The following is a 13,513-nucleotide window of genomic DNA, read 5'->3' on the forward strand; positions in this document are numbered from 1 at the left end:
TCTCTCCATGTGACTCCACAGGCTCCTCTTAAATAACTCATTTCCACTGCTCTCACTCTTGACTTGTGCCCTTCCAACAACGTCCAAGCTTCACTTCCGTACGTTAGAGCTGGTATCACAATACTGTCATGTAGTAACTTTTTCACTTCCATGCTCACTTCCCTGTTTCTTATCACTGCTTTCAAAGAACCAGCAACCATTCTTCCCTGCTGTACCCTTTCAAGCACTTCACCCTCCAAACCTCTATCCTTACTCATCACACTACCCAAGTACTTAAACGTACTCACATTTTCCAACTCCTCACCATCCAACCTTGCTGTACATTCACTGACTTCACCTCTCTCAAAGACCATCACTACTCTTCCCTACATTCACCTTTAGATTCCGTTTCTTACACACTCTCCCAGACTCATCTACCAAGCCTTGCAGCTCCCCTTCGTCTTCACTCAACAACACAGTATCATCTGCAAACAACAGTACAGGGAGTTTCCAAACACTATCCTCTCTCACCAGGGCCACTCCAACACCACTACCCTACCTTGTACCTCTTTTATTACCCCATCCATGTACAGATTGAACAACCATGAAGACATGACACATCCCTGTTTCAACCCAACTTTCAAAGAGAAAAATTCACTTAGTTCACCATCCACACGCACTGCAGCCTTCGCACCATCGTACATACTCTTCACAGCATTCAACAACTTCGCATCTACTCCATATAATCTTAACACTTTCCACAATCCTTGTCTATCCACCGTGTCATATGCTTTCTCCAAATCCATGGAAGCCGCATACAACTTCTTTCCTTTCTCTAGAAACTTTTCCACTAAAGATCCAAGAATGAATATCTGATCTACACAATCTCTTCCCTTCCTAAAACCTCCCTGTTCTTCTCCAACTAATTTCTCTGTTCTTTCTCTAACTCTGTCAATAAGTATCTTACCATACACTTTTCCTATTATACTAAGAAGACAAATGCCCCTATGATTACCACACACTTCTTTTTCCCCTTTTCCTTTGTACAAGGGAATAATTATACCTGACTACTAATCCTCCGGGACTCTACCTTCCATTTTGCTACCAGATAATTATAATTATTATTTGATAGAAACTTGAATTCAAGCTTTATGCAATTGAAATTTAGTACCTAATGATGGTTGAGGTTTCACGTTTCCAAATCAAAATGATGATAAGAAGATTTCTTATATTTCTTTCAACTCTTAGATACGAACTGGCTCACTGCAATTCCTGTTCCATCTTATGAGAGTGATGACTGTATTATTGATTTTTCAGCCTGTGGTATAAATGAAGATACTGTTATCAGAAAATTATTCTGTGTTCGCTTATGTATAACCCAGTCAAGTGATATATTATGGGAAAAAAAAAAGAAGGGGACCACCTTGCAGCTGGCTGAAGTAAGCTGTGTAGCTGTTCAGACTCACCATTTGAAAACATGACCCTCTAATTTAAAGAAAAAAAGTACTGAGGGTAACTGTAAAGATGGGTAGGAGACAGAAACTACAGAAGTGGTCATTGGGAGGTGGTACCCATGTAGTACAGTACACCCTCGACATAAACTAATTGGTACCAGACCCTTGACATTAAAGCCGATACCTTAGTTCGTTAAAGCCGAACACCATGCTGTTCGCTATTTTCCCAGGCACCCTGGCTTTTACTGCTTAAAGATTGTTAAAATGAGCTCCATTTGACCGTACAGTCATACACAGTAACATACATCTAGATCTAAATGGCTCTTTTTTTTGCTCAATGAATGTTCTATTTATGGCCTCTCTCTCGATGCTGGTCACTCAGAGACTGATGTGGCTTTCTGTGAGATACAGTGGCACGTGTGTGTGTGTGTGTGTGTGTGTGTGTGTGTGTGTGTGTGTGTGTGTGTGTGTGTGTGTTTACCCAGTTGTATACCTAGTTGTGATACACAGGAAATGGGCTATGCTCGTGAGGCCCTGTCTCCCTGTCCCAACCAGTCAAACTTTGCTTTAAACTCGTTTTTGGATTGGATAATCTCACTCCAGGCTTTTCCAAACATCAGTGCATCTATATGGAAAACTGTATTTCTTGATATCTTTCAAGCAACTTGTCTTTTTCAATTTCTTTCCATGTCCTCTTGTTGTTCCCTATCCTATACAAGCGGATCCTTCCCATCAATTTTGTCTACACCCATCATGGCCCTGAACACTGCAATCATGCCGCCCCTCTCCCTTCTTTCTTCTAAGGAAGGCAGACCCATTTTTTTCTAGTCTTTCCTTGTATGATAGATCTGCCAGGCTTGGGACCATCTTGGTTACTGTTCTTTGTATTCCCTCGATATTGTTTATATCATTCTTTTTATATGGGGACTACACCACTGTTGCATGTTTCAACCAGGGGAGGATCATAGCTACTATCAAATTTTTTCATCATCTCCTCATCCATGTAGTGAAATGCCACTCTCATGTTTGTCAAGAGCATGTGACAGTCTTGTTAATGTGTTTTCAGGTGACAAAATATCCTGGACCAACACTCCCAGGTCTTTCTTTTCTCTCGCTTTTGTGATTGGTTCCTTTCCCATCAAATAGTTCAGTGATGGCCGCTTGGTACTTTTAACCATTTCCAACATTTTGTATCTTTTTGCATTACGTTGCATTTCCCATACCTGGCTCCAATCTTAAATCCTGTTCAGTTCTTCTTGCAGCATTTTACAGTCCTCTTCAACTTCTGCTCTCCTCATGATATTTTGCACCATCTGCAAACAAATTTGCATAACTGTTCATTCTGTCCATCATATTGTTTACGTAAATCAGGAACAGTACTTGCGCCAGCACCGAACCCTACGGGACTCCACTTGTTACTTCCCTCCACCCTGACATCTTGTCTTTTATTTGTGTCTTCATCTTTCTGTCTCTCATGAAGTCTCTCATCCACTTCAAGAGGTTCCCTTTCAGTCCTCTTATGTGCTTCAATTTCCACACAAATTGCTTATGGGGTACCTTGTTGAAGGCTTTCTCCAGATCTAAGTACACACAGTCCACCCAATTATCTCTCTCCTGTAGCACATCAATTGGCCTTGAGCAGAAGCTCAACATATTAGAGATACATAACCTTCCATGTCTGAATCCAAACTGATTTTCAGCCTAAATATCCATCTTCTCCAGATATTTTATCCATCTGTCTTTCAGGATTCTCTCGCACAATTCTGCGACCATGCTGGTCAGGGACACTGGTCTATAATTTGGGGGTTCTTCCTTATTCCCACTTTTGTAAATTAGTACCACATTGGCCCCTTTCCATTCCTGAGGCATTTTCCCTTCCTCCAGAGAACACACAATTAAACCGTGAACCTTATCCACCAGTTGTTCTCTGCATTCCTTTAGTGTCCAGTTCGAGATCCTGTCAGGCCCTGCACTTCCACTTTTACATCTTTCAACACAGCATTTCTAGTCACTCCCTCCCCCTCCACAAAATCACTTTCTTTAGTGAACACTGAATGGAAACTTTAGTTCATTATTTCAGCTTGCATTACTGCATTTTTGTAGACCTTTCTTTCTACTCTCAGCTTACTGATTCCTTCTGTGTGTTTCAATTTGCCGTTGATAGACCTATAAGACAATTTAGGTTCTTCGTCATATTTGTCAATTATACCTCTTTCAAAGTTTCTTTCTTCCGGTCTGTGGATCCTTGTGTATTCATATCCAGTTTTTTTGTATTCTTCCTTTGTTCTGTTATTACCTCTCTTTCTCCATTTGTTTCATGCTGCATCTCTTTCTTTTTTAGCTATCATACACCTTCTGTTGAACCAATCCTTTTTCCAGTTCTCTCTCACACATACTCTTGGAACACGTTTTTCCACACCTGAATTGTAAAAGCTTAGAAAGATATCTTACTTTTTCTGTGTCTCGCTTGTTTTTCTGAGTTCTCTCTAATTCGCATCTTAGAAAAATTTTCTCAGTCCTGTAAAGTTTGCTTTCCCAAAGTTGCATCTTCCCTGCTTGTATAGCTTATCTCTTTTTGCCACATTCCCTTCTGTCACTTGAAAGTCAGTCACTACACAATCGTTTTTTCATATAGGGTACAGTTATTACAGAGATTCAATTATGTCAGGTTCTTTGGTTAGCAGTAAATGTAGTCTTGCTGGTGTATCATCACCTCTAAATCTTGTCTCTTCATTGACCCACTGGGTCATTACATTATTCATTGCTATATTTAACCCCTCCATGGCCGAAGGCCTGGAATTTTCTGTGCACCCCAGGCTGATGCCGGGGCCATTTTTTGAAGTTTCGAAAATTGAATTTTTTTCCCTGTCATATTGAAGAGAAAGTTCAGATGCACCTAACAGTGCAGATCCCAGCTTCCTAGACGCATTTTGTGGCTTGCAATGAAGCGCGGAAGTTTCACAAATATCGGCAACCGATATTGCCGCCCAGGGGACTGCCACAATGCAACTGGGCAGCTGTTATTTATTATTATTTTTTTTTTTTACCTCAAAACAATGCGAATGGTGCTGAAATGTTGTGCATATATGAGACATGATGATATCGAATGATTTCAGTACATAATCTGTTAGGAATGGCTGGAAAAAAAAATGTTATGAATACATTTTCACCTTTTTGATATAAAATATATTTATGGTAGTTTCGAGTTATTTTTTACGTTATTGTTGTGCCCATGCTTGGAAAAGGGAGCGAAAGAGTTGAATTTTCAGTCCTAAATGAGAAAACTGCACGTCCTCCAAGGTTAGACTCTGCCACGGGAGAATAAAGTGGAGGGTCAGATCAGATTAGCAATGGGGAAGTTGAGTCGCAACTTCTAGCTCCCACATCATGAGCATGGCTAAAAATAGAATGGTAATGCAGTTTCAGAACCAAGAATAAGTCTAATTATTACTAATACACATACAAAGCAGAAATAAATACGTTTACAGACGTGGAAAACGTATTTTTTCCGTCACAACATGTTCATCTTTTTCTGTCATTTTACATTCATCTTTATCATTTTACCTTGTTATTTTCGCAATATATATTGCTGTCTCATAATCAGGGTGGCTGTGTATGTTTTGCATGGGAGGAAAAAGATTGTATTTTCTGTCTAGGTTGAGATCTATCTATCTATCTATCTATTGCCAGATGCCTCAATCCCGTTTAGGGTGGCCACAAACAAACAAATCGCCTCCAAGTCAACCTGTCCCCCGCCATTTCACTGCCCTGCTCCCAACTCACACCCCCCTCTCTCATATACCTCTCCACCCCATCCCTCCATCTCATCCTCGGCCTCCCCCTCCCTCTTCCCCCCTCCACCTCACTCATATACACTCTCTTCGTCAGTCTTTCACCCTCCATCCTCTCCACATGGCCAAACCACCTCAGTGTGTTCCTCATAACGCTTCCTATCACAACCACATCCACACCACAATGCTTCTTTATATCCTCATTCGTCAGCCTGTCTCTCCATGTGACTCCACAGGCTCCTCTTAAATAACTCATTTCCACTGCTCTCACTCTTGACTTGTGTCCCTCCAACAATGTCCAAGCTTCACTTCCGTACGTTAGAGTTGGTATCACAATACTGTCATGTAGTAACTTTTTCACTTCCATGCTCACTTCCCTGTTTCTTATCACTGCTTTCAAGGAACCAGCAACCTTTCTTCCCTGCTTTACCCTTTCAAGCACTTCACCCTCCAAACCTCCATCCTTACTCATCACACTACCCAAATACTTAAACGTACTCACATTTTCCAATTCCTCACCATCCAACCTTGCTGTACATTCACTAACTTCACCTCTCTCAAAGACCATCACTTTACTCTTCCCTACATTCACCTTTAGGTTCCGTTTCTTACACACTCTCTCAAACTCATCCACCAAGCCTTGCAGCTCCCCTTCGTCTTCACTCAACAACACAGTATCATGTGCAAACAACAGTACAGGGAGTTTCCAAACACTATCCTCTCTCACCAGGGCCACTCCAACATCCACTACCCTACCTTGTACCTCTTTTATTACCTCATCCATGTACAGATTGAACAACCATGGAGACATGACACATCCCTGTTTCAAACCAACTTTCAAAGAGAAAAATTCACTTCGGTCACCATCCACACGCACTGCAGCCTTCGCACCATCGTACATACTCTTCACAGCATTCAACAACTTCGCATCTACTCCATATATTCTTAACACTTTCCACAATCCTTGTCTATCCACCCTGTCATATGCTTTCTCCAAATCCATGAAAGTCGCATACAACTTCTTTCCCTTCTCTAGAAACTTTTCCACTAAAGATCTAAGAATGAATATCTGATCTACACAACCTCTTCCCTTCCTAAAGCCTCCCTGTTCTTCTCCAACTAATTTCTCTGTTCTTTCTCTAACTCTGTCTATAAGTATCCTGCCATACACTTTTCCTATTATACTAAGAAGACAAATGCCCCTGTGATTACCACACACTTCTTTTTCCCCTTTTCCTTTGTACAAGGGAATAATTATACCTGACTTCCAATCCTCCGGGACTCTACCTTCCTCCCAGGCCAATCTGCACATCTTCCACATCCATTCTACTACTATCTCTCCCCCATGCTTCAGCATTTCACCACACACTCCATCAATTCCTGGGGCTTTCCCTGATTTAACTTTCTTCATTGCGTCCACAACTTCTATCCTACTGATTTCTTCCTGTCTTCTCACCTCCCTCCTTCTCCCAGCCATTCCCCAGCCACTTATACTCGCATTACTTCCATCCTCTACGTTCAACAATTCCTTAAAGTGTTCTCTCCATCTGCTCACTTTTTCTCCCTTCTCCACTAGTAATCTACCATTTTTATCTTTCACTCCCCTGCTAACTTCACTTCCACCCTGTCTTACTCTTTTCACTTCTCTCCAGAACATTTTCTTACAGTCCCTCCACTTTACACTCAAATTCCTTCCAAATTCCTCATCCACTCTCTTCTTACTCTCTCTTACTAATCTTTTCACCTCTCTCTTCCTTTCCACATATAACTCTCTCTTCCGCCTCTCAACTTCTTCCACGCCCCTATTTCTCATCCATTCATTGTATGCTTTCTTCTTTTGTGCCACAGCCTGTTTCACCTCTTCAGTCCACCACGCTGTTCCTTGCACCCCCCTCCGTCTTCTCTTCCATTCACACACCACATCACATGCTGCACATATTTCTTCTGTAAATATCTTACACATACATTCCACGTCTCCCATCTGCTCCAATTCATATTTGCCCAATCGTTCCTCCACTTCTCTCTTATACTCTGCCTTTTTCTCATCCTCTTGTAACCTTTCCACTCTCCTTACAACTACTCCTTCCTCTCGTCTTTCCCTTCTTCTATTCCTCCATCTTACTTGCATCCTAATTCTGTCCACCACCAAGTAGTGGTCAGAAAGTCCACTCCCCCAACCTCTATACACTCTTGCATCCTTTACACATCGTCGCATCCTTTCATCCACACACACATAATCAATCATTGCCTTCCTTTCATTCAGTTCACCACCCATCCTTCTCATCACTCGCCATGTATACCTGTGGATCATTTTATGCCTAAAGAGGGTATTGGCTATCACCAACCCCCTCCCAGCACAAATGTCCACTAACGCACTCCCATTCTCATCTATCTCAGCAGGCACACCCCACTCACCAACTATTCCATCCACCTTCAAATTCCCAACTTTACCATTCATATCACCAATCAAAAACACTCTCTCATTCCTTCCAAACTTTTCCATGCACACTTCCACATCTGTCCAGAACTCTTCTCTCACTCTTTTAGCACGATCTTGCGTTGGCGCATACACACACACAATCGCCCACATTTGTATTCCAACCTTCAACTTTACCCACACAATCCTTGACCCAACTGATCCATACTGTCTTATGCTCTTCTTCCATCTTTTACTCACAACTATACACACTCCTTCCTTTGCCCTCTCATTCTCATCTACTCCTGCACATATACCCCATCCATACTCCCATTCTCTCACACTTTCTCCTCTCCATTTTGTTTCAGTTATTCCACATACATCCACTTTCGCATCCTCAAGCACCTGGACAATCTCTCTCTCTTTCACCTCATCATTCGCTCCTCTTACATTCCATGTACTCATTACCAAGTCCTTTGTCCGGTCCTGGGTCGTCATCGTTTGGTCAGTCCTTGTCCGAGGCTTCTTGTTTGTTTTTTTAGTTAGTTGTTTTCCGGGGAGGGGCACTAACCCTCCGCCAACCCTTTTAGTCACCTTTTACGACAAGCAGGGATACTGGGGGAGTATTCTTGAAAACCCCCCTACCCCCAGGGGTTGAGATGATGGGTGTATATAGTGAGTTTTACACCAGGTACCCCTTTTTGGATAAGGGCTAAGGCGTTGCCCCTGGGTAGAGGACTTTGGTTTGGAGCGTGTAGCATTTTATGACCGGATGCCCTTCCTGATGTCTACCAGTCATAAAATGCTACACGCTCCAAACCAAAGTCCTCTACTATGTGTTTTTAGGCATGGCCACGAGCGAAAAAATCATACATCCACACGTCACGACAGCAGGTGGTGAACTGACAGATGATGAGTGTGAGGGTGAAGCCAAAGTCAGTCTCATGTCCCAGATTTTTGTTCACCTCCCGAAGGTTTTCACAGTTTTCTACAAGTTGCACTGCATCAAATGATCCAAATCATTACAGCAAACCTGAGCAAATAGGTAAAGGTACTAGGACAAATGTATTTTTCACTTATTATCATGTCTTTTTTGTATGTGCCTGTATTACTTCATAATCGTAAACAGGTGGTTGTGTGTGTTTTGCGAGAGAGGACAAAGATGATATGTTCTGCCTGGGTCGAGATAATGGGTGTAGTTGTGCGTGTTTAGGCATGGCCAGGAGCGAAAAAATAAAAAATCCACTCATCACAGCAGCAGGCTCTGAACTGCTTGATGGGGTGTATGGGAATGTAGTGTAGGTCAGTGTGTAGAAGTTCAGAACGTTCACTCACTTCCCAAAATTTTTGCAGTTTTTTACAGGCTGCGCTCAAACGACACCGGCGGCCATTTATCGGCTAAACGTCATTCGACGCTGGCAGCCACGGAGGGGTTAACATTATACTGTCCCATGAATCTTCACTACTTCCTGAGTCCCACTCCTCCCAGTTCACCTCTTTGCAGTTAAAATCACCAACCAGGATTATATCAGTGCTTTGCTCAATCACTTTCTGTAGGTGTCCAGCCATGTCTGACGACATCTCCTGGTATTCATTCTCATTCCATGCCCGTGTCTTAAGGAGGACATATGCTGCTACAATGTCTCTCCTGCCTGTCCCTCTGGTTTCTAGTTTCACATTTATCACTTCTACCTTACCTTCTCCCAGTTCCACATTATCCACATTTATGCTGTTCTTCACATGTATCATCACTCCCTTTCCAGTTTTTCCTTTTCTACCTCTTCTCCATAACTTGTATTTGCCATCTTCCACTTGGATATCAGTATCCTTTCTTAACTTGGTCTCTACAAAGCAAACAATGTCTGGCTCATTTACCCTCAAGAAATAATTAGTTTTTAGCCTTGTTAAGATTAAGCCGTCTATGTTAGCACATGCCACTGTCAATCATTTTACATTGTTTTTTATTCCTTCCTTCTCCCTTCCTCTCTCCATTATTACCACTTCCTCAGTTTCTGATCCGTTTCTCTCCAATAGAAAACTCTGTCGTCTCTCCATTTGCTTCCATGATTAGCTCCATTATTTTTGCTCCTTCTTCCTCATTTGCATCTCTCCTTACCCAAACATTATTGAACTCCTCCTTGTCTACTAGTTTCCGTGTCCTGTTCTATCTTTCTATTTTTTGCCAGATGCCTTAATCCCACAAGGAGTGGCCACAAACACGTTGCCTCCATGTCACCCGGTCCCCCGCCATTTCACTGCCCTGCTCCCAGCTCCCACACCCCTCTTTCATATACCTCTTCACTCCATCCCTCCATCGCATCCTTAGCCTCCCCCTTCCTCTCTCCCTCCACCTCACTCACATACACTTTCTTTGTTAGTCGCTTGCTCTCCATCCTCTCTACATAGCCATACCACCTCAGTATAATTCTCCTAACACTTTCTATCAAATCCATATCCACACCACAACGCTTCATTCATTTCCTCATGTGTCAGTCTGTCACTCCATGTAATTCCACTTTCTCCTTTCAAATAACTCATTTCCGCTGCCCTCACTCTTGACTTGTGTCCTTCCAACAAGGTTCAAGCTTCACTTCCATATGTTAGAGCTGGTATCACAGTACTGTACTGTCATGTAATGACGTTTTTGCTTCCATGCTCATTTTCCTGTTTATCATTGCCATCAAAGAACAAGCAATCTTTCTCACTTCACTGTTTCTTATCAGAGCTTTCAAAGAACCAGCAACCTTCTTCCTTGTTGTACCCTTTCAAGCACTTAACGCACCAAACTTCCATCCTTACTCATCACACTAGCTACCCAAGTACTTAAATGCACTCACATTTTCCATTTCTTCATCATCCATCACTGTACATCCAGTGACTTAATTTCTCACAAAGACCATAACTTTACTCATCCCTGCATTCACCGTTAAATTCTGTTTCATACACACTCTTCAAACTCATTCACCAAGCCTTGCAGTTCCCCTTTGTCCGTACTTAACAATACAGTATCATCTGCAAACAACAGTACAAGGAGTTTCCAAACTTTGCCCCCTCTCATGAAAACTGCTCCAGCATCTGCTGCCCTACCTTGTATTTCTTTTATAACCCCATCTGTACACAGATTGAACAACCATGGAGATATGAAGCATGCCTGTTCCAATCCAGTATTCAAATAGAAAAATTCACTCAATTCACTATCCACATGCACTGCAGCCTTGGCCTCCTCATACATACTCTTCACGGCATTCATAAACTTCCCATTTACTCGCTATATTCCACATGCCATGCCCATCCACCTTGTCATATGCTATCTCCAAATCCATCAAGGCCGCATACAACTTCATTCCCTTCTCTAGAAACTTTCCACTACAGACTTAAGAATGAATATCTGATCTACACAACCTCTTCCCTTCCTAAAACCTCCCTGTTCTTCACCAACTGATTCTTTTGTTATTTCTCTAACTCTGTCAGTAAGTATTTTACCATACACTTTCCAGTTACACTAAGAAGACAAATGCCTCTGATTACTGCACACTTCTTTTTCTCCATTTCCTTTGTATAGGGGAATAATCATACCTGACTTCCAGTCCTCTAGGACTTTACCTTCCTCCCAGGCCAATCTGCACATCTTCCATATCCATTCTCCTGCTATCTTTCCCCCATGCTTCAGCGTTTCACCACACACTCCATCAAGTCCTGAAGCTTTCCCCATTTTGAATTTCTTCATTGTTTCCACTACTTCCATCCTACTGATTTCTTCCTCTCTTCTCTTTTCCCTCCTTCTCCTAGACACTCTCCAGCCACTTATCGTCACATCACTTTCATTCTCTATGTTTAACAGTTCCTGAAAATATTCTCTCCATCTGCTCACTTTTTCTCCCTTCTCAAGCAGCAATCTACCTTTTTTGTCTCTTACTCCCCGACTAACTTCTTGATCACCCTAACTCTCTTCACCTCTTTCCAGAACATTTTCTTACATTCCCTCCACTTTACACTCAAATTCCTTCCAAATTCCTCATCCACTCTCATCTTACTCTCTCTTACTAATCTTTTCATCTCTCTCTTCCTCTCTCCTATCTACATATAACTGTCTCTTCCGTCTCCACTTCTTCTATCCCCCTGCTTCCCATCCACTCACTATATGTTTTCTTCTTTTGTGCCACAGCTTTTCTCACCTCTTCATTCCACCTTGCTGTTCCTTGCACCCCTTTTTGTCTTCTCTTCACCCCACACACCACCTCACATGCCACACAGATATATTCTCTGGATATCTTGCACACATTTTCCACCTTCCCCATCTGCTCCAAGTCATATTTACCCAATTACTCCTCCGCCTCTCTCCTATATTCTGCCTATTTTCCATCTTCTTGCAGCCTTTCTACCCTCCTGGTATGGACCACTTCTTCCTGTCCTTCCCTCTAGCTATTCCTCCATTGCATTTGAACCTTGACTTTCACGTGCACCACATCGTGGTCAGAAAGTCCACTCCCCCAACATCTGTATGCTCTTGCATCCATTACACACCTTCTCCTCTGTCATCCATACACATAAAATCAATCATTGCTTTCCATTCGTTCAGTTCACCACCCACTCATTTCATCACTCGGCATGTATACCTGTGGATCATTTTGTGTCTAAAGAGGGTATTGGCTATCACCAACCCCCTCTCTGAATGATTGTCCACTAGAGCACTGTCATTCTCATCCACTTTTGCAGGCACACCCCACTCACCAGCTACTCCATCCACATTCACATTCCCTACTTGTCCTGTTAATTATCTCATTGCCACGACCTGTGACCGAAACTTAACTTTTAGTGGTCATGCCCCTCCCTCATCGTATCTTTCCTGCCTAAACACCTCTTCAGTCTCTCCATGAGCTTTGTTGTCACCCGCCACAATTTGATTTGTTTCATTTTTGAAGGCTTCAACATGCTTGCTTGTGTTGGCCTTGGTCATCTAATGGTGGCTCTCCAAGTTGCTCGATCTCTGGCAGCATCCCTAATCAGTCCCTTATCCCTGAGGTCACACTCCATGACCTCATCCCAGGTTTTTATTTTAGGTCCACCTTTTGCAACCCTACCCCCAACATTAACACTTTTCACTTTGTGCACCCAATTATCATCTCCCATTCTTTCCACATGCCCAAACCACCTGAGTCTAGCTCTTCATATAATTATTGATACACCCTCTTTAGCCCTTCATATTTCTTCTCTATCCCTCTCTGATACATCCACTGCAGATTGACTTACGACCTACAAACAGAATTGCTACGGGAGAGTTGTCTGTCTTTGTTTCGTGTTTCCACCTCTACCAAGTGAATTTTTGGGGCAAGAAGTAACTGGCAAGTCCTGTGGTGTCGGCGGGAGGTGGTGAAACACTCAGCATGTCAATGCTTGCCCAGAAGCGAGAGTAGGAGTATGTATTCCCGTCGCTCCAAGCTTGCACCTCCCTCCTTTTTCATATGCATTACTGTTTGCCATGTTATTTTCCTAGTGTCAAGTTTTCATGCCTGGAAAGTACTGCTCAAGGGATGAAAGGGTTCCGTATCATTACATGGAGGCAGGATAATGTCCCTGTCAACATGATTTATGAATGTATTGGACGCACAAAGTCGACTGTCATGAAGATTCTTGCTGCAGTGCGCGGCCTGCCACCTGATGTTGTACCAGAACACAAGCATGGCAGTGGAATGAAGAGGACAACTTCCAGAGGTACACATATGCTTCTGAAGAGGGAAGTAATCAAGAACCCTCAACTGACAGCAGCAGAATTGAGGAGAATGCATCCCCAGCTGTTACAAGACGTCTCAATTCGAACTATCCAACACCGCTTGCAGGAGGAGCTGGGTTTGCCAAGCCGCACCACAGCCAAG

The 13,513-nt window shown here is 42.7% G+C and overlaps 1 protein-coding gene across 1 annotated transcript in view; it reads left to right on the top strand.

Moving 5' to 3' along the window:
* Positions 1–13,513, top strand: part of LOC145411804 (regulator of G-protein signaling 7-like) — a 344,883-nt gene that overhangs the window by 277,439 nt on the left and 53,931 nt on the right. The window lies entirely within an intron of this gene.

This window comes from Coenobita brevimanus, chromosome 91, assembly GCF_032717465.1.
Source record: "Coenobita brevimanus isolate Jiangsu-jjx chromosome 91, ASM3271746v2, whole genome shotgun sequence".
Lineage (NCBI taxonomy): Eukaryota > Metazoa > Arthropoda > Malacostraca > Decapoda > Coenobitidae > Coenobita > Coenobita brevimanus.